Source organism: Chiroxiphia lanceolata, chromosome 2 (assembly GCF_009829145.1).
Source record: "Chiroxiphia lanceolata isolate bChiLan1 chromosome 2, bChiLan1.pri, whole genome shotgun sequence".
In the NCBI taxonomy this organism is placed as follows: Eukaryota; Metazoa; Chordata; class Aves; order Passeriformes; family Pipridae; genus Chiroxiphia; species Chiroxiphia lanceolata.
In genome coordinates this window covers 68,880,228-68,901,877 of record NC_045638.1, presented here as the reverse complement: position 1 = coordinate 68,901,877, position 21,650 = coordinate 68,880,228, and the positions used below count along the sequence as shown (strand labels likewise).

At 40.6% G+C, this 21,650-nt stretch overlaps 1 long non-coding RNA gene across 1 annotated transcript; it reads left to right on the top strand.

The window, feature by feature from the left end:
• The first annotated feature begins 1,237 nt into the window (after positions 1–1,237).
• On the top strand, positions 1,238–19,121 carry LOC116783004. Its single transcript, XR_004355430.1, has 3 exons — positions 1,238–1,248; positions 5,415–5,417; positions 18,946–19,121. It is a non-coding gene; the product is annotated as an uncharacterized LOC116783004 (long non-coding RNA).
• Positions 19,122–21,650: the final 2,529 nt, after the last annotated feature.

Below are 21,650 nucleotides of genomic sequence, written 5' to 3'. Positions count from 1 at the left end.
CATTGGAGAAAAATGCAGATTTCATTTACAAGGCATGGAAGAGACAATATCTGCTTAACAACTTCAAATTTCTGTTGTTTTTAGCAGCAGATCAATCAAGAAGAATGGGAAGAATTTATTATGGTCTCTCTCCTTAGGAATAGACAATGGGGCAAGAAGCAGAAGGTGCTCAGGTGTGATTCGGTTTGCACAACTCACATACACTGTGCCACATACACAGTAGAGCTAGTTGTCCTTTATTCTATTTACTGACAAAGGAGAAAAAAAAAGAGTTTCAAGAGCTCTTCTTCTAAAGCAGACACTTAAAATAGATATCTGCTGGCTTAAAATGCTTGTTTCTCTCTTTAGTCTATAAAGAGAGTTCGGGATGACTAACTCAAGTTGAGAGAGCTTAAGATATGAGGAATCCCATCCCAAGATTCATACCAAGAAGAATTTCCTCTTCTAATTGTCCTGCCACAATGATACCTGTCTCAATGCCATGTTAATTCCTTACTGAAATAAAGCTATTCAGAATAATTTCATCTATATAAAGAAAGGAAATCTGAGAATGGTGCTTTGACCTCAGAATTGTTTTATACATGTATTATTACTTCTTTGCTCCAGTTCCAGGCATATGCCAAAATTGATTGTGAAAATGGTCTTTTTCTTTTTGCACCCAGTTTTTCATGCACCTGCACAAAATCCTCTTCTTTGCATCTGAATTCTAAGTGCATCTGAAATTCTAAAGCATCTGAAATTTTCAGGTGGCTATTGTAAAAAAATAAATCCCTGGGAACACTGTGATGTTAGGTATGAAACAATGCCTGCTTAACAATGGCATTAACAAAACTTGATGGTATTTGTGGCAAACTATAACATTTTCAGATTTAAAAAGGGGAATGAGTATATACTAACAAGCAAATCATCAGCCTGGACTGAAACGTGTACTGCTTTCTGCTGATGATAAAGTGCAGCAGCACCTCAGGAGAAGGACTGCATTAACTAAATATTTTTACAAGACATAGCAAGACAGGTCCATGAAGCTTAGTGACACTAAATGCTAACATAATATAAATATTTAACAACCTCTACTTCCAAGAAAATTAGGATTGTGTATCATGAGCCTATTCCAGTATTAGCATTAATGAGATCTAAACTGGCCAGCCAAAGCCAAAATAACAAAATAGTTGCTAGAAAACAGCAGCTAATCTATATGCCATGCTGTCTTCAGCTGTCTTATGATGGTCTGAGTCCAAGCTGCAGTCAGTGATACTTACCTAAAAGTCAGAGAAGATTAGTAAGTCAGGTGTCCTAGTCCACAGTACTGGGCTGAAAGATAAAGTGGAATTCATTTAATCTGTTAATCAGGATTCTAACATTCAAATGCCCTATCCTGAAGCTTTTCTAACTGACATTGTGTTGAATGATAAAGTTAATATCAGTTGACAGTTTGCCAGAAGCCATTAATATAAACTCTCGGTTTTGTTTCAGAGCTTGTTAATTTTGTTGTGGCCTTAGAAGACGAAAAACCCAAGAACCACCATGTTCCCAAATCTTCCTTTCTTTCTTTCTTTCAGTAAAATTTTCTCCTCACACACTTCTTTTTTTTTTTTTTTTCAGGAAAAGAAGCAAAAATGAACCTAGACTTTGTTTATACAATACTCTGCACTGGTCCTGGATTTATTTTTGAAATCTGGTAAGCTCTCCTTCCAATTTAAATTGATTAAATAGATACAGCTGAGTAAATGGAGAGAACTAGGCTGTAAGTCATATGTTTTCACTTCTAAATTACATGTAGAAGAACACAAAGAAAGAAAGCAAAGAAGAAAAAGTGTACAGAGAGGAGTTCACTGCTTTCAGGATTAAGAAAATAAAATTACAAACAAGGTTTGATGGCAGCCACATTTTGATCTCACATAGCAGATGTTGCGGTCAACTTACTTACACCAGTGGCCTGGGATGCAGAGCATGCCTCTTACTAAGTAACACGGAGCAGGTACACAAAAAGAACTACCAAAATACAGCTGGAACGCTTCCATAATTAAGTGCTCTCGTCAAAAATATTTCCTTTCTCTTAAAAATAAAGGATATCTCCAGTCCTATGCAGCAATTGGCATCTGTAATTTTTCAAAGAAGTAATCTAATAACTCTAGTTAGTTCTATTATTTTCTTACCAAAAGCACATATTACACTGCGTGCCAATTCCTTTGTGAACAAGAAATAATTAAGATACTGCAATGAACTTAATGGTTTCCTCAAAAAAAAAAACCAAACCTGGAGGCAAGTCTTCGCAGTCAAAAGGGATTTTATGCAGTTTTTGTTAAACTGTGAAGAATAAAACAGGCATAATTTTCTTAATATTGACTTTTTGCACCTGGGTATGTGGAAATATTAAATATATAGAAATCTTTATACATATGAAATAGAAAATGAAATATATGGAAATACTAAAAATTTAGTAAAATGGCTTTGTGTAACCTGGAAACAAACAGATGTCTACCTCATCTTGAAAAATAATTTATGTACTTTCCTGCTCAAAAGAACCTGCGTAGGCTAATTTGCAAAGAACTTTTGCTACCCCTGAAAGAAGACTGTGGAAATAGCTTCTGTATCTTCCCTGAAAACTATTGAAGGTACTATGGCCTTAGGTAGACATACTTCTTTCCTTAATTTATACACAAGGTTATTAAAGCAAACAGTTTTGTTTCTTCTCTGTCTTTCATGTCTTAGTGTTACAGCACTTGGGATATGTTTGCATTTGGAATTTAATCCGCTTTTGCTAGCACTTTTCTACAGTATTTACAGTAACCCTTGTTGAATTATTTCCATCCACATTCCACATGAATGCTTCCTCTTTCCTCCTTGTTTGCTCTAGGCAAACACACACAGACTTACACTGTGAGATCCAGTTCTCACTTTTATTTAATGGGTCGAACATATTTTCCATGTTATGTTGCCCATTATATCTCAATATTTGGTCATAGATCCAGCCATATGTCTAATCACTACATGACAGAAATTATATAATATATGTGAATCATTTCCAACACATATAGTTAAAATGCTGCAAAAAATATTTTTTCTGCATAGGGGAATTTTTTTAATAAAAAATGGGGAGGATCCTTCACATTACAAATAGCAGAAGTCCAGGATGCTCTCAGGTTTAGTGTTTTAGCACGTGCAGGTTCATACTCCCAAGTCTCTGAAATGACAGTTAGAAGACAGGCAGTACCATTCTCAAACCCAATATTGTGTTGTTTCTGATTTGCAAAAATTAAGATTCTATCTCACAAGAAGTAAGAGATGGTAGCTCCACAGTTTGTAACAGGGGCATCATGGAAACTGCTCATCGAATTCACCAGGGGTCTGCTCTGTGAGCCTGCAAGCTCCTAAAAGAAAAAGGGTGCCAGACAAGTAGAATGAGCAACATTCACTGAACAATGAAGCTGGCGAAGAGGTATAGAGCACAAGTCCTATGAGGAGCAGCTGAGGGAGCTGGGCTTGTTTAGCCTGAAGAAAAGGAAGCTCAGAGGGACCTTATTGAGATCTACAATTATCTGAAAGGAGGTTTTAGTGAGGTGGGGGTCATAAGAACAGAGGTAGACACTGATCTCTTCTCTGTGGTGATCAGTGACAGAACCCAAGGGAATGAAGTTGTGTTTGGGGGACGTTTAGGTTGGATACTGGAAAGAGGTTCTTCACCCAGAGGGTGGTTGGGTAATGGAACAGGCCCCCCAGGTAGTGCTCATAGCACCAAGCCTATTTGGAAGATACTATCAGGCACATAGTGTGACTGTTGGGGATGGGTGTGGGGCCAGGAGTTGAACTTGATGATCCTTGTGGGTCCTTTTCAGCTCAGCATATTCTGTGATTCTATGATTATATACATATACTAATGAAGAAATGTATGTAAGCTTTTGATTTTTAGCTATTTTCTGGGCCTTGATAATATTTACTAGTCAGCAAATTCCATGGTATGTCTGAATGCAACAGAAACATACAGCATCCATCCCTCCATACATTATAACAGTCTCATATGCATCCAGAAGGAACCTATCCCAGCAAAAACACTGTGCAAATGAGAGTGACCATTTAGTCAGTGGAGAAAAACGAGGTCTACTTCACAAGTCGGGCAAGAGGAATTCCATCCAACCTGACTTTCACAGGGATCAGGGTGTGTGCTAGACCATGGGCTTTTTCAGACAGTGAGACTGTAGCACAGGTAGAGCTGGGTCTAGGGACACTACCACAGTGTAAAGAGTTTGGCAGGACAAAAACCTTACACTCACTGAGTCCGAAATCAGGAAGGCACAAGGTGATTTAAGAGTTCATCTCCTTCTTCCTGAAGGACCACATGTATCCAGTGCAATTAAAGAGTATGTTTCCCCCTTTCCTGCCTCTTTTTTACAACAAGAAAAAGGGACAAGCGATGTCTTTCCCTGGAGAAAGACCATCACTCAAGAACAAAACCCTACCCTTTACATTTAAGCCATCAAAGATCTAATATTAGAAGGACTGAATCATTCATTATATATATTGCTACAGCGGTTCCAGTGGTGTGCTGCACAAAAAATGATAGCTGCTAAGAAGAGAAACTGTACTCATAAATAAAGTCTCCACACCCAAAATTCCAGGAGACATGAATTTGGCTCAGATTCCACCAACTCTCTTTTGAATGATCCATTCAACACCAGAAGTGATGAAGCAGTGTAACAGTGATGCAGCATATATGTTTTATAATCAGCAGTATTGGAGACCCAAGGGTTTAAAAACCAGGCCCAAAATACACCAATAGAAGATCAGAACAACATGTGAAATTGCCAGCCTCAAAGAATACTGTACCTTTGTCTCAACCAGCCACAGGGTGAGCTGGAAAGCACCAGCTGAACCTATGGTAAAGTAATTTTTGTTAATGAGGAAGAGTACTAAAGGCTACACCTTTGTTCAGCAGGGAATCATGTAACATCAGCAAGATTTTGCAGAATTAGTGTAAACTATACCTGGTTGATCAGCCTACATGATAAGAAAACCAGCATCTCTGAATGGCCACAGCAAGGGGCTGACAGGAGGTGGCTGTCCTTTGGATCTGGGCTGAGACAATTCCGATCTCATGGCACCAGCTATAGAAAGTCCACTGTAAACGGCACTGATTATTTTCTGGTTTCTATCCCTGCAGAAGGAACAAAAATCCTTGAGTACCCAGGTGGTACTTGAGTCTTGAAACTGGAGACACACAGAGGTTATCTCAATATAAGTCATCCTGTGATGACTAGAATAAATGCCCAAAATGGAACCAACTTTATTCGAGGACCATGGGAAAATAAAACACATTTTATAGAAAAAAATTATAACTTTTAATAGCAGCACTGGAGAAACAAAATAAATGTACTTTAGCAAAAACTATGCCCAGGACACCCAGTGTGGAACACAAGAGAGTTTGACAAAGTGAATTAAGGCAGCCATGGTAGAACTACCTCTTATGCAAGTGACAGTTCACATGAAGTTCAGACCACACAAACCATCATGCAAGTCCCATGTCAGCATATTTCCTTGCATGGTTCTCAGGGAGACTCATACTTCGAACTGCATCTGAAGAGGTTCTTGACTTCTACCTGCAGCACTGAGAGGTGCTTCAGGGAGCCTAGCCAGCAAATATTTCTTGTGAGATCAGTGCATTGAGCCTGATCCTGTGTGCAAGGATAGTAATAAAATAGTTTTCTTGGTGCATTTCTCAGTTCTGCTCTCTGTGCAGGTGTCAACTCAGGTGTCAACCTGGCGTCAAGCTGGAGCTCACTCAGCCATTGCTGCAGCCATGTCTTGAGTTTCAGGTCAGCTCTGGCTCCAAGGCTTGCAGGCCTGTAGAGCTCAAGCAGCGCATTACTCCTCTGTGTGGCTTCTGCAAGGTGTGATACATGGATTCCACTTTCTTCTGCTGCTCCAATACAAAAACTGCTGTTTAAATATTTACCTATCACATGCTCTTCTAATCTGTGTCTCAGTCAATTATCTTCCTGTCCTTTCATTTCACATTATCAATTTAGTTTTGATTGCTAGTCACAGCAAAAGATCACAAAAGAAGGAAAATTGCTGATTTAAAAAATAGGTGGAAAATACTGAAAATCCCTCTAATGTACAGCTGATGAAATTTTCCAGCTTGCCTAGTTTTCTGCATAGGAAATATTACTGTCCTGAACTAAGATTTTCCTAAAACCAAATTAGCGTTGAGCTAGTGGAAGCTGTCTTTTATTTATAGCACATAAGCCTTTTTTAGAAAGTCCATCCAGCAACAATTTCTATTTAGCAGCAGACTGGGGCAATTTTGCAGTAGCTCTCCTTGGGAGAAAGCCCTCAAGACCCATTGGTGTGTGTCCACACTGTAGTGGTTTGGACCTTGTTTTCCCCCAGAGGCTAAGAAAATGGTAAAACCCCAAGGGGTGGAAACCCCTGGAAGTTTTGAAGTTTTGTCCAATGGGCGCTCCTACAAAATGTAAACATACCACAAGCAAATGGAAGAGAAGAGTTGTAGTTTGGGTTGTAGGAGAAGTGACCATGTTGTAAGAGCCATGAGGAGAGGGCAGGAGCCCTCAGGGGGGGCCTCTACCCCCCCCCCCCCCAGCCCCAGTTGGGGGCTACAGAGACTTGGAACAGTGTTAAACTGTACTATGTGTCTGTAGCTGTGAGCTGGGGGATGTTTTCCATCGTGAGTGAGCAGAGACAGAGCAGAAGCGGCAGCAGCGTCCAGAAGTTATGGTTATAAGCCAACTGATAAGACCTGACCCAGAGAAGCAGTAGAAACAACATGCAGCACCGCAGAGAAGACTCCTGGAAGGAGAGCCGGGAAAAAAAAAGAGAGTCAACAGCTGAGAGACAGAGTTCTTGGGGGTAAGAACTGTACCAGACCCCCCCAAACTCCTTTGAGACCTCTGAGAAAGGAGAAATAGATGGACTCCTATTTGAGAGGAGCCTTGGAGTACATGCAGCATTGGAGAGAGAGAGAGAGGAGCTGAGAAGCTCAAAGGTGTCCTGAAGCTGGACTGGGACAGCCAAAGGAATATGGAGGAGGGCTTCGCCCCCCTGCTGCCTTGAGACAGAGCATGGAGCTCTGCAAAGGGGAATTTGAATCCCCTGAAGAAGAGACTTTTACGAAAATGCCCCTGCATTTCATGATATACCTGTGGTGATGCGAGTCTTGTCCCTGCTGGCAGTCCACAGGTGAGGTCTTCGCTTGGACCGAAGGAGAGCCAAGGGGCTTGGAGACCCCCTTGTGTGTATTGAGAAGAGATCCAGCTACAACAATCCAGTTGCAACTGCTGCACGGAAGACAGAAGAGGAGCTGCTGCCCTAAAACGTGGAAGGGATCTGTCCTTCTTCCCTTCCTGGACTTTTATTTAGAGGGGAGAAGAGATCTGATCGATTGTAAATACTATATGTCATGGTAGAGATAGTTGTGATCGTGTGTATAATGTGTTATAGTATTTATTTGTACAGTCATTGTAATATATTCCCTTTTCCCCATTCTGAGTCTGGTGTGTTTTTGTCTAGAAAACCCATCTCACATTAAGTTGAGATGTGGGAAGAGGCTTAGACTAGAGAATTAAGATTTTGGAGAATCTCAAACCATGACAACACTTACTCAGTACTGAACAGAATGGTAAACAACTGAATGTGCATACCAGTAGTAGAATTAATTTTTAGTCACTTTTACAGGAAAGCATTCACAAGTTTCAAACACTGGTCTTCCCAATTTTAAATCTGATCCCAAGATTAATTTTGTGAATTGAGAAATTAAACAGGCTGGCTTTACAGATAAAGGTCAATAAAGTTACTACACCAAAACTCAAGTTTGCTGTCTCTGTTTTACATTAAGGAAATATTGTAAGGGGAAAAGATTGCAAATATCAACTCCTTATTCTGAAATTCCATCTCTCCTTGTTTCACCCTGCATTAATCGAGTAAGACACTGACAATCATACATTTTTCCTTGCCATACGCTTCAGCCATTGTGCAACCTGGATAAGCACAGATACCAGGGACTTGAAAAGGGTAAGTTACAGGGAAAGGACAATCACATCACTTAATCTGAGTTATAGAAATCATTTGAAGAGCAGCGGTGAACCATGGAATATATTTATTATCTCTCTACACATTTCAAGATTTCTTCACACAAGAGATTGTCATAGCACAATAGACACAGAGATGAACAGATCAAGCAAGGAGAAGAACATACATTGGGATCAAGTAATTTTCTATTTCTTATCCCAAAGAAAAAACAGATTGCGAGATCTCTCTGATACTTCAGATACTCCAAGCTTTTTCTACTTTTGTTAATATGCTTAAAATACAAGATTTATGATGATCTATTCTGAAATGGAGCTTACCTTGGCAATCCAGGCAAGGGAAGATTAAACCAGAACAGTAACCTGGAGACAGACAGTTTCTCAAGATGAAGTAAAATAATTATAACAGAAAAGAAAACAGTATTATAGGCACTGAGATGATGGCCCAAAGGAAAATGCTGTACACTCCTCCCTGCCACCTGTGATGTGAACATCCCAGGAGGTACAAGGAAGAGGACTGAAAATATTAGGTTCCCCACCTCAGCATACACAAAGCTGAGCGTTCAGGTCCTGTGTGTTTAAGCAGCCAAACACACAAGTTGGCAGCTGAGATGGGTGCTGCTGTGTTGAGTACAGAGGCCTTGCAGAGAGCAGGATGATGACAGCAGGTACAACCTGCTGTCTCACTTTCAGCATCACAAACAGATGGGCTTTCCCATAACCTTGTGACAATGTACCATTAGGGATGAGACTAGTGTCTGTAACTGTATGCATCTGCACATATATGTGTGTTTGGCTGGCTCCTAGCTATGTCTATTGCTTCATGATTATTAAAAATATATTGCAGCAGGGAAATTACACCCATGTGCTTTAGCCTGGGTTTTTGAGTGTTCAGGAACAACTTTTCAGCGAAGCATTTTTGATTCCTACCTTGCTTTTGCTCCAGGGCACTTAGACAAGAAAGCAATTGTAGTTTGAAAACCGCTCAGTCCGTGGTAGCGCAGCAGCAAATACCAGTTTGAAAACTGGCAAACCAAACTTGGCAGCCAAAAGGACCAACCATATCCTGGGGTGCATCATGCACAGCATTGTCAGCTAGTCAAGGGAGATGATTGTTCTCACTGGTGTGGCCTCACCTCAAGTACTGTATGCAGTTTTGGATGCCACAGTAAAAGAAGGGCATCAAATTATTAGAGGATGTCTATTATTAGAGGGGAAGGCAACCAACATGGTGAGAGGTCTTGAGGGCAAGGCTTATGAGAAACAGCTGACATCATTTGGTTTGTTCAGCTTGGATGAGAGAAAGCTGAGACATGACCTCATTGTTAAGCAGTGACCTCACCACAGTCTACAGCTTTCTCAAGGGTGACAGCAGAGGGGAGGTGCTGATCTCCTCTCTGTCGTGAGCAGAAATAGAACATGAGGAGATGGAATGAAGCTGAGCTGAGATTGGGCATGAAGAAAAGGTTCTTCACTTGAAAGAATTGTCAGTCATTAGAGTAAGCTCCCCAAAGAAGTGGTCACAGCAACAGGCCTGTGACAGTTCAAGGAGTGATGTCTTTAGTCATATGGTTTATTTTTAGATAGTCCTGTAGAGAGCAGGAAGTTGGACTCAATGATCCTTATGGGCCCCTTCTAACCCAAGATATTTTATGATCCTACTTGGACAGCACAGTACAAGTCACTCAGGTTGCCTCTATCCAAACCTCATAGCCTAGCTTTCTAGCTAGGCCCTTGACAGAGATGTGTAGCCATGAAACTTCACAGAAAGCACCATATGAGAAGGGATTTGCTACCATTAGCAAGGGCAGTTTTCACTTATGTGACAATATGTGCAACTGCTGCTGTTTTCATGTCTACACACACAAAATTGGTGTTATTTGAATTATGCTACTACTGACAGCAGTATACTACTGATAACTTCCTGAGGAGCTAATGGAGCAAATTTTATTTGGACCATACCAAATGGAAACATGGCACACATTTGTTAACAGACTATGCAGAGTTTTGTGAGGCAGAACTGAAGAAATCAGTTCATTGCTATTTCTGACTTTGCTGGCTGGGTTTTAGCATAATGTTTGCATACTGAAAAACCAAGTCCTACAACTGCAAAGGCTAGCACAACCTGGCATTCAGAAAGGACAACGAGAGATTTGTCTGGGGAATACATTAATAAACTGAGTGAACGGTGGATGTGGCCTTTCTAAAATCTAGATTTTACTCCCATCCTTGCCAGAAATTACTTTTTTACAACCTGTGCATTATGTAACTTGCAAAATGGGTAAAAAGTGCTTGCAAGTAGGGGTCAGAAACATTGCAGCAAAATAAATGTTAGGAATAGTACAGAATTATTGATAGAAATTGGTAGTTGACATCAGTTTACAACCCCTTGATTCCCAGCCTAATGCGGTGCTTTTCTAGGACCCAAGGTCTCTACTTCTTTTAAAGAGGTGGGGGAAAGCAGAAGGGAGTTCTTTCTTATATAAAGGCATATATAATGTGTGCTGCTCTGAAGGGCTGTACAGAGGCAACTAAAGGACTATCACTGTGTCGCCTGTATGACATCATGTAGTATGGGGAAGATGCGTAATTTCTTGCACTGGACCAGGTCAAAACCTTGAAGAAAACAGCTGGCCTGTAGGACAAGTAAGCCCTTTTTATTCTGAAAGTCATTAAGCCTGAATGCTACAGTTCAAGAGCGAAACAAAGAATGTTATAGATGGTGTGGGTCATGAGGGACCTTAAAATCATCTAGTTCCAACCCCCATTCCATTGGGCAGGGATACCTTTCACTGGGTGGTTACTCAAAGCCCCATCCAACCTGGCCTTGAACACTTACAGATGTAGGGTATCCACAACTTCTCTGGGCAACTTGTTCCAGTGGTCACCAATATTACAGCAAAAGATTTTCTTCCTAAGAGCTAATCTAAATCTACTCTCATTCAGTTTAAAGCCATTACCCCTTGTCCTATCACCACATACCCTTGTCAAGTGAATGGGGTAATATCAGACTGGCAACCTGTCACCGGTGGGGTTCCGCAGGGCTCCATCTTAGGCCCTGTGCTCTGCAACATCTTCACAAATTACTTGGATGCAGGACTGGAAGGGATACTAAGCAAGTTTACAGATGACACAAAACTTGAGAAGCTGTTAAATCCCTCCAAGGCAGGGAGGCCCTGCAGAGAGACCTCAACAAATTGGAGGACTGGGCAATCTCCAATCATGTGAAGTTCAACAAAGGGAAGTGCCGGATTCTGCACCTGGGATGGGACAACCCTGGACGTACCGACTGGGGAATGAGATGCTGGAAAGCAGTGCTGTGGAAAGGGACCTGGGTGTCCTGGTTGATGGCAAGTTGAATATGAGTCAGCAGTGCCCTGGTGGCCAGGAGGGCCAAAGGTGTCTGGGGGGCATCAGGCAAAGCATCGCCAGCTGGTTGAGGGAGGTGATTGTCCCACTCTGCTCTGCACTGGTGTGGCCTCACCTTGAATATTGTGTGCAGGTTTGGGAACCACAATATAGGAAAGATATTAAGCTGTTAGAGAGTGTCCAAAGGAGTGATAGAACCCAAGGGAATGACCTGATGTTTTTTCGGGGAGGTTTAGGTTAGATATTAGAAAAAGGTTCTTTGCCCAGAGGGGGGTTGGGTACTGGAAGAGGCTCCCCAGGGAAGGATAACAGCACCAAGCCTGACAGAGTTCAAGAAATGTTTGTACAGTACTCTCAGTCATATAGTGTGACTCTTGGGGATGGTTCTGTGCAAGGTCAGGAGCTGGACTTTATGATCCTTGTGGGTCTCTTCCAACATAGCATATTCTGTGATTCTGTGATTCTGTCCCTTTCCAGCCTTCTTGTAATCTCCCTTTTGGTACTGGAAGGCTGCTATAGTGTCTTCCCAAATCCTTCTCTTCTCCAGGCTGAACAACCCCAACTGACTCAGCCTCTCTTCATAGAAGAGGTGCTCCAGCCACTCAGTCATTTTCATGCCCCTCCTTTGGAGTCACTCCAACAGGTCCATGTCCTTTGTATGTTGAGTGCCCCAGAGCTAGACACAGTACTCCATGTGGGATGTCATAAGAACAGAGTAGAGGGGAGAATTACCTCCTTTGGCCTGCTGGTCACACTTTTTATGGTGTAGCCCAGGGTACAGCTGGTTTTCTGGGCTGGGAGCAGACATAACCAGGTCACAAACAACTTTTCATCCACTAACACCTCCATGTCTTCCTCCCTAGGGCTGTTCACAATTCCTTCTCCACCCAGCCTGCGTTTGTGCTTGGGATTACCCTGACCCACAGGCAGGACCTTGTGCCTGACCTTGTTGAACTTCATGAGGTTTGCACAGGCCCAACTCTAAAGCCTGTCAAGGCCCCTCTGGATGCCATCCCTTCCCTCCAGCATGTCAACCACACCATACCACACAGCTTGGTGTTTTTGGCAAATTTGCTGAGGGTGCACTCAATCCCAATGTCCACGTCACCAACAAATATGTTAAACAGCACCAGACCCAACAGGGACTCCTGAGGGATGCCATTCGTCACTGGTTTCCCCTGGGACATCAAGTACCCAGGCAACATGAACTGGCCCAGTCACTGGTGTCTGATCAGACAGACTGGCTCAGAGAGTTTAACACCACCAAGCAGGTAACAAATGAAATACAGGGGACTTATCCCAAGTCTTTCTTACCTATTCAACTGTGTTGGAGGTAACCGCCAGTCAGTCTTACTGGAATTTCTTTTTAATTAAATAAAATCTTCAGTTGTAAAAAAATTATAATAACAATCACAGGATTAATGCAGAGAGTGGTCAATTTGGCAAAAGAAAAATCTGCTTATTCTGGCATAGCTAGTAGACTAAAATGAGCCAGTCAGTCTGAATTAAAACACCAAGTACTTGGGATAGGGCTCTTGCATGTCTGCATGTGAAGATTGTACACTTGAAAAGCAAAGTAGAAATTTGTAGTGGAAACAAGCCTTTAAACAGGTTGGTCTAGTCCCAGTGAAGTCAATGGCGAAGTATGAGATTATGATGTCCTATGAACAAGGACTGTGAAATTGTGTCCTGCCCTTTAACCAACCCTATAACAAGCAAGTGTTGGATGTCAAAACACCTGACAGTGACTGCCATGTCAGAGAGTCATTTGCTGGATTTTCTCCTCGTAATCAAATTGCAGATAACTCACTATTTTGCCATCTAATCACTGGCTGCTGCGCTGAATATCCTTTTACATTAATCTTAGCTTTCCCAGAGACAAGGTTTTTCAACTAGTCTTGTAGACCAGCTCTGCCTTCACTCTAGAATTCAGTGGTTTGGGCTAAAAGGGACTCTTGACATTCAGTATCAGTGAATGAGCTGGTGATATTAGTATCGAAGGCTTCCCTGTTATGACAGTCCAGAACCTCAGCAGAGGGTTCAGAGGTTTGGGTGGCAAGGCACAGGCTGAGCATGAAAATCAAAGAGCCTATTATGAGGACTAACTCCACCTAGAGCCACAAAAAATGAGTTTGGCTCATTTATTTTGCTTTCCATATTAATAAATCTGCAACTCATTATGTAAAACATATGCCATCTCTTCAGTTGGATGCAATATGAAATCTTCTGAAGAGGGAAGCTTGTTTTTTTCTATTAAAATGGGAACCTTTTTTCTTTTGCTAAAATTCCTTTTCCCCTCTTTTGCCAATTTGCATTTAGTCACAGTCTCCTCAAATCCTCTTCTTATGCTTCAGTCAAAAATGTAACCAAGGATTTCCAAAAGAGCAGGGGCAGAGGGAGGGAGAATTGACAGGAACAAGAAATTATTTTCTCTGGTATTTCATGATCATTTTTAAGTACTTTTTTTGATTTCTCTTCCTTACACCCATGTAGCATCCCTGTACAATCAAGAACAGATGTTACAACAAGAAGAGTTCACCCTTTGACCCTGAGATCTCATTTCTTCTTTTCTCTGGTGCATGTTTAAATTTAGAGTGAAAACCATACAAAAATGCATGAGGGTGGGGTAAGCTGTGAGGCAGGGGAAGAATCTAATTTTGGAAAGTCTTCCCTAGCAAACCCTCTCCAACTTCCACTTGTCTCACTTTATTTGTGAATGTCTCAGTCCCAGAAGTGAAGACAGCTGAAATGTGTTCAGATATCACAATGAGCGGCATCGCATCAGGGTACCCAAGTGCATAAATTAGATCTCCTTCTCCAAATTATTTTCAGAAGACATGACCTATTGCCATTCCTACTGTGCATAACACATTGCAGCCCATGACAGCCCCTTGTCCCCATTAGCCCCATGCACAAGCCCCTCTGCAGAGAGCTGTCTTGTAGATCTCCAACTCTTTCCTCCACAAACACAAAAAGTTTTTACTCACGAGCAATTCAAAAGTTAAGCAAACATAAAACCATATTGCAATATTATCACTCCCATTCTTGCCCTATTATTTCCTATTTTTTTGTCAGTCTTTTTGCACTGACTCTGATCAGCACCCCCTGCTGCCTTCCAACCAACCTCGCATTTCTGCCCATTGTGGGATATGTCCACTGCTCTGCTCCCAGCCATCCTCTCACAACTCTCCATCCCTGGGACACCCAGCTGGTTGGAGGTAGGGTGAGTAGGGCAGGTGCCAGCTGCCATATCTGCGACAATCTGTGACAAACAGCTGGCGAGCGCTGAGGAGCTTGTTGAGAGCACCTGCCAGTTGTGTTGTGCAGGGCTGCTGGCAGAGACCATAGCTCCCTCTGTGATCTTGGTTTGAAAATGGAGCCCTGCGCCAAGAAAAGCAGCACTTCTGAACAGCCTGCCTTTCCCACCACTGCTTGCCGAGACTGCCAGGACACCCTCAGGTGCTCCTACAGGAGCAGGACAAAGACTTCCCAAATGCTGTGTAACAGGCACACTAAAGAAAGATGGCCAGGAAGCTTTCAAATGAGCTTCCTAAGGGCTCCCAGGACATGTCTCTGCAGTTAGTGCAGGGACATCTGAATATCTTCACTTTCATAGCTTCTCTCTCAGTGTTGGTTTTGCTCTGCCTGCATTGCTTGCATCAGAACCATGGAGCCCTGTGCAGCTCAGAGAAGGAAGTGTTGCCATCCCGTCATGGGCCTCCTATCCCTATGCTCCCTTTGTGTTACAGAGTCAGTAGCACTGCCAGTGACATGCAGATGACAATGTTGGGTCCTTGCCCCTACCAGAATCAGCTCATGCTCTCCACTCCAAGAGAGAGAAAAACAAATAAGAAAACCCATGCAATTATAGCCACTATATATCAGTACATAGTTCTGAACTTGCTGTAGCCCTTTCTCTGCCCTGGTTTTATTTGTTCAGAAGATCTTTTTCTCAGGAGCTTACTTCTCAGTTAAATGCCCTGGTCAAAATCTTTCTTACCAGTCACAGTTTACTACTCTGTTCTTTTCCTCTTATATGTCTTTTCATATATCTGAAGTGCACCTCCCTGTTCTTCCTCACATATGTATCTTACGATATTTGTAGAGGTAAGATGTCTACCCATCTTAACCATCCAAATACCTTTGTTTTCTAACAACTAATGTATGAATTTCAACTTTCTAAATCTTGATACTAAATATAGTTCAGTGAGGCATTTAAACTCCTTAGAATATGGATTGTTTACATATGTTCCTTGTAATAAAGGAAAAATTAATTAATATTTGACTGGTGCAGAAGGGTACCTTGGAAACCAATATTTATAAAATGGTAGAGGACTTTCTGAGAATGGAGAAAAGAACAGAGATTAGAGCTGGCAGCTCTCCATTGTGTAGCCAGTTACTGTCACAAAATCCAGTAAGAGACAGCTCCTGCCTTTTCCTTTTGATTTCTCTGTGTAAATCTGCTCTCACCCAAAGCTTGACCACATGACAGTACATATTCACATTAAACTGATTATTTCTGTCTGAACTGTATGTAGAAGAGGCACTTTTAACCTCCACATAAGAAATGTCTCTTCTGGAAATATCCCCATTCACTGCAGAAAGAGTTGCATTTCACATCCCTAACAGACTCCTACATTTTATGTTAACTTCTTGATGATAACTAGGCAAAAGAATGTCCAGCCTAATATCTGCATTAGAACTTGATTAAAATGCCCAGATAAGGTAACTAGACACATAGAGATTATCCTAAAAATCTACAGGTTTCAGATACTATTGATCAGATTAAAATTTTACAATTCCTGAGCAGTGTCAGCCACTTGCCACAAAATTGTTCACAAGTTTACTTGATTAACCTTGAAACAGTTTATAGTTAACCAAGCTTCATTGTTATACATGGGGGTAAGAGAAGGTTCATGACCTGTTGAGCTGGTGCTTTCCCATAGGTAGAGTGCAAGCACAGAAAGTAAGAGCAGCTGGATTTGCACCAAGAAAAAAATATCCTGATTGAACAGATTTCTCCTGGCAATAACTAGGCCTCCCTCTTTCTGTAGATGCATATGCATATGGATAAAAGTGGTGCACCTTGAAAGTGAGACTGGATTAGTTAAAAAACTAAACATCCTGCTGCTTGATTCAGCAAGCTATCTCTACAGTCCCATTGGAGTAAGAGAAGTATGGCTCTATTTCCTCCTTTCCCTAACCTCACAGCTGTTGGGTCAAAGGATCATATAAATCCCCTAATCAAGCAAAAATGTATAACAAAATCCAATCAGATGTATTTTATTAATCTGTTGCAGAAGATGCTGACATCATAGAAATGCAGGTTTATAGGAGTTTCTTAACAATTCTGCTAAAATAGAACAAAACAGATAAATCAGTCAGAACAGCAGTTGTAGAATTTCAAGAAGGAAAGCCTTTTTATAGCATGGACATGACCCAAAATAATTTAGAAAGTCTTATTAAAAGGAGCAGGATGCAGCATTTCAAATGTTTCACCATCTCTAGCTCTGTGACAAAGATTTCAGGAACTAACAAAATTAAGCTGTTCACATCGTTGGTTGCACATCATCTCTGAAGCCACAAGGAAGTACCTATCATCACTTTATTTTTTTCCTTTCAGTTTTGTGGTATGCTGTTGGACTGCATGCAGGAATGGAGTCCAGAAACTCCCAATTTAGGATTTGCTGTATGAGCTTATACAAGTTACATGCATTTCTGAACAGCCCAGAGATCCTCATACCAAAAAGTTACAGGGCAGCATCCTGCTATGCCAGGTGACATACAAACAAGGACTGCTTTGAAAAGCTCACAAACTGACTAACATAAGAAACAGAAGTTTCAAGCACACAGCCAAGAGATCTCTATCAAAAATCAAGGCCCTTATGGCCAGCAGGATTCCCAATGTTTTCAAAGGAGTAACTAGCAAGAAACTCCTCAATAAAGTTAATGGGGAAGAGCTCTAGGAGAAAACGGGAATGGAATGGCAAGCCAAGTGAAATAGAAGGGACTTGTGACACTTTTGTCATCTTTGATCAAAGACAGTGAAGACTGTGAGACCACTTACAGGATGCCTAGTAGAGTCTTGGTAGCACCCAAAAAATATCCTTTTTTGACTGGCATAAGTTTGATTCAATATTTGTCAATGCTGTCATTTGTTATATTGCCATTATCTACCATAACCTCAATTACAATCTACCTTTCTAACTTCACTTTTACATCTGTCTTTCTGAATGGTAAGTACTCTTCAACATGATCTAGGCAATGTAGCTATTCTAACACGTTTCTCTTGTCACTCTGAAATTTGCTCGCACCTGCGAAGCTAGGGGTTATTTATATTCCCCCCCTCCCTTTGCTGGATTTTCATATTTGTGTATATTAAATCCAAGCATGAAGATCATAAAAGTATTTGCTGAGTTTGCTTTTCTGTTTCCAAGCTCAGAGATCTCCCTACTGGTTGTCCTAGTATGAGTTCCAAAAGCCTGAAACTGGTTGTTTAAGGGGAGTCCACAGAAATGTAAAATATTTTCCCTCTGTGAATTCTTCTCAACACTCAATATCCCAAAATTCTATAAACATTTAAACCCAGATACTGTCCTCTTAACTTTGTCAAACTTTGGTTCTGCTTCTCTTTCAAATGAGGATTCTTCAGAGGATTCATGGAATATTCATTCCTTTGAGTAACTTTGCCAACCCATGTAATTATTTTTTATCTATTTCAGTGTGAATTTTGGAGTACCATCTACACTCATTTGAAGGCTGAACTATAGATTTTCTTTCAGAATCCTTTCCAGCCTCGTGTGCTATCACACCACCTCCTTTTTTCTCTGAATCTCTTTAGTGCAAGCTTAATATCTCACAGTAGCAAGTTGCCATTTGGCTCATAAAAACTTCTGATTTCTATGTTTGAGAAAATTTCTTCTCTAATGGATTTTTGTCTGTCCTCAGATCATTCTGTCTTTTCACCTCTACTGATTACATAATTACATAAATACTACATTACAATTACATAAATAATATTCTGTGGCATTCTTTACACTTGAGGCTATGTAGGCTATTCTATCTTCTTTTGCTGACGTGGCTGGATTCCCTTTTTCCTTTGTCACCTATCTTCTTTGTGGTTGTCCCTGCCATTCTTCTACACATCAATACTGTCCATTAACTTTGTTCTTCATCACATCATCATGTTTTGCCACTGCAACTCTCCTTAGGTAGTTGTCTGACTTTCACATTTTCTTGTTTGTGAGCTGTCTGAACTTGTCTGCAAACTCTCTTCTGAGCTCCATAAAAGCCATTGGCCTAGTACCTTCTCCATCTGCTACTTAAGCACCTCTTGTCTATGCTATGTGAATTAGGAATACACTTCAGGAGAATGTAGACCCCCTGTATTCTGCTTTTCTCAATTTATTTTTTTTCCAGAGATTCACTTCATTTTTGTCTCACATTCCTTTCTCTTCTTAATTCCTGCTCTTAAAGTAGAAAAGAAACTCCCAAAAATCATTAAAAGCCATGCACAACAAAAGGACACTTATAACAGAATCACAGAATATGCCAAGTTGGAAAGAACCCACAAGGATCATCAAGTCGAACTCTTAGCTCTGCACAAGACCATCCCCAACAGTCACACCATGTGCCCGAGAGTATCATTCTAACCCTTGAACTCAGACAGGCTTGGTGCTGTGACCACTTCCCTGGAGAGCCTGTTCCAGCACTCAACCACTCTCTGGGTGAAGCATTCCTTTTAGTGTCACAGCTGAACATTTAAAGAAAATATCCACATTGATATAATTTATAAATATAATGTTTATCACTATTTTGCCATTGTTATGATTCAGTGAAAAAAATTTCTGAGACTTTTCACTCCTATGGTTTTCCTGCTTAAAGAAAACCTCTGTGCGAATATCTGTCATAATAAAACCTTTGCCTTTCCATTTCTCCTCCTCATTTGCTGCATAACACTGTGTGTTGTTCACCTAATGTGTTCCAGACAAGAAGTTACTGCAAGTTTCTTATCCACAATAGATTTTTCAGCCTTCACTGACATTTCACCTTTTTCCTGCATAGGGCCCTTTATGAATTCACTAACTATTGCTCTTTAAGGAGATATGTTATTTACATTGGATCTACTCTTTAACCATTTATTTGATTTTACCTTATCTGACATTTTGTTTCTCAGCCCACATATACTTACGTAAACCTGCTTAGAATATTCTCCATTTCTGTATAACTTTTAGTTCCCACAATTGCATATCTTCTGCAGATTTATTCAACTCCCTATTCGCTACCGACATCTTGACATTAGCAAACAGCCGTTCAGTAGAAATCTTTTCCCATGACTTAATTTGGGAATTAATTTTTCCCCATTTCCTTTGTCCACCTGAAAGTTTAAGCTCTGAAAGTTTTCCTCTGAAGCAGCCACAGTAGTCTAAGCTAACTGAATTAGCCTTCCTCACATCCTGCACCTGATGATCCTCCCCGTCCAGAAACCACAGGGAAGTTGATCCAGGCAGTAGATTCTGAAACAAACCCTCCTCTGCTGAGGGGGGAAAAAAAAATCAAATTAATTGAATCTAATGACTTTGAAGCCTTCAGTAACAATCACCGTACATGGAAAGACCTCATCAGTATCTCCCCTATTTCACAGTTTATTTCTTTCAAGCTCCTCAGATTAATACCATCTGCTCCTGGTAATTCACTGCATTTGTCTTTCTCAAGTTGCTTTATAACTTCCTCCTGAGAGACTGCAGTCTCTCTTAAGGCCAACGTCTGGTTTCCCATAGGAATGCCCTTTGAATAGCACCTTCCACGGAAAACACAGATGTAGGAAATTTGTTTGACTTCACTCTTAGCTAAGCCTCCTTTCCACTGACTCCTCATTGCCTAACATGAACAGTCACTTTTGCAATTTTCTAAACAATAACAGGTACCTGTGTATTTCTTGTATTGGAAATATTTTTATATTTTAGACAAAACTTTCTTGTACTTACGTAACATCTTTATAGTCTCAAAGTCCCTTTATAGTATTTATCCCCAACATTTTTAGGAGTAGAATGTTTCAGACAAAGAATTACAAGAATTCTAATAAATATTTTCCTCATTTTTAACCATTTTTCTTAATGTTCACAACCATTTTGTTTCCCTGGAAGAATACCTATTGATTAGAAGCAAGCTGAACCTTCTAAATTCCTTATCTCAATTAGCTCCTGCACTTACACGATGAATCTTTTCCTTTTTTCACAATTTCTAAAATGAATTGTCAAATAATCAGTTACTTATGCTGCCAGTAAATTACTCCAACCTGCCATTCTGCAAAAGCCAATGAGGTGATGCACTAACTATGCATCACTAGAGCTGCCAGTTTAGTATCTTACAAAGGAATGGTCTTGGCTAAGACAAGAGTTTGGGCTTGAATGTCATGTATGGGTGCTGCTTGTTTAGACAAAAACAGTAGCATGAAATCTCACTGACTCAGGAAATTATGGAGAGGCATGCAAATTCTGCTGTCAAGCCAACAAAGTAAACAAAGACACAATGGGATTAAAAGACGGGATAAAAGTCTGAGATCAAAGAATCCTCATCAGAAACTCTCATGCACCAACAGTCACTTCTCATGCAAAATGAGTTGCAACTATACTGAAATCAGACAGGTAGAAAAAGCAATCTCCAGAATAACCAGAATTCTTGGTTTCTGAGGGGTTTACAGCATCAAATACAATTCCTTAGAATACTGTTATAAACAATTTGGAAACTAGTAAATGCTACCGTAAACAGGTGTAGAGGACTTCCTGCAAGGTTTTACAATTAATAGGCAACTGTATTCTGTATTTCTGTTTTGCAGTGACAGCAGATTCAACAGCAGAGAAGCATGTTCTCTAATTATGATGTGCCAAGTGGCTTAATCAGTTTGCAATCTTTCCTTTTTAGGTAAATCAAAACACAATTAAATAAACAGTGTAAAAAGGTAGGAGGGTATTCTCTGAACAAAATATTTCAGAGCTAGGTAATGTTGAACTGTCATTATCTGATAAAAATGTGGAAAGAATCAATCACAGAATACTTTTGTTAGGTTTGAAAAGAAGAAATTGTGCAAATAATACAGAATGAATAGATTGCTAATAACACCACCTAATAGCTATAGGATGCCTTTTATGTAGTTTCAGATATATATGATAATTTCTTCTAAAGTAAGTGCAATATTTAAATTCTTGATAGTCAATTCTTGTAGAATACTAGTAAATTCTC